Source organism: Nicotiana sylvestris, chromosome 9 (genome assembly GCF_000393655.2).
Source record: "Nicotiana sylvestris chromosome 9, ASM39365v2, whole genome shotgun sequence".
In the NCBI taxonomy this organism is placed as follows: domain Eukaryota; kingdom Viridiplantae; phylum Streptophyta; class Magnoliopsida; order Solanales; family Solanaceae; genus Nicotiana; species Nicotiana sylvestris.
Window position 1 is genome coordinate 178780630 of NC_091065.1, and position 688 is coordinate 178781317.

At 34.9% G+C, this 688-nt stretch overlaps 1 non-coding gene across 1 annotated transcript; it reads left to right on the forward strand.

Annotated features, from left to right (window-relative positions):
* Nucleotides 1-310: 310 nt before the first annotated feature.
* On the forward strand, nucleotides 311-417 carry LOC138878790 (small nucleolar RNA R71). Its single transcript, XR_011402566.1, has one exon. It is a non-coding gene; the product is annotated as a small nucleolar RNA R71 (small nucleolar RNA).
* The last annotated feature ends 271 nt before the right edge of the window (nucleotides 418-688 follow it).

Sequence of the window (688 nt, forward strand, 5' to 3'; positions counted from 1 at the left end):
CAAATATCACAATTTCCAAGTTGGGATGATGATTGAGCACTTACCTAAAAAGCTTCGACTTTTTATGTTAAGGTCGCAATTTGTTGTGCTAATGAATTCAAAGCTTCAATTTGATTTACTCCTGCTACTTTCTTGATAATCATTCTGTCTGAGGGCCATTGAACAACATTTTCCAAAATTTCATTAAGTAGTTGCATTACTTCTGTAGTGTTTTTTCCCATTATTGATCCTCCTGATGCCGCATCAATTACATTTCTAGCAGAGGGCTTAAGACCGTGATAAAAAAATATATAAAATGTCAGGGTCTTAGATACCATGATGTGGGCATTTTCTTAACATTGCTGATAATCTTTCCCATGCCTGGTATACAGATTCGGTATCTGTCTGCATAAAATTATTGATTTCTTTCTTCATTTTAAATGCTTTTTGCAGGTGAAAAATATTTATTAAGAAATATTTGGGTCATTTGGTCCCATGTTGTAATGGAACCTCTTGGTAGACATTGCAACCATGTTTTGGCTTCACCTTTTAATGAAAAAGAAAAAGCCGCAACCTGATAACATCTGTTGTGACTCCATTATACCTGCAGGTTTCAACTAATTCAAGAAAATCAATTAGATGGGTGTGAGGATCTTCACTTGCATCACCAGTAAACTGACATGATTGTTGAATAGTTTGAATCAAGCCT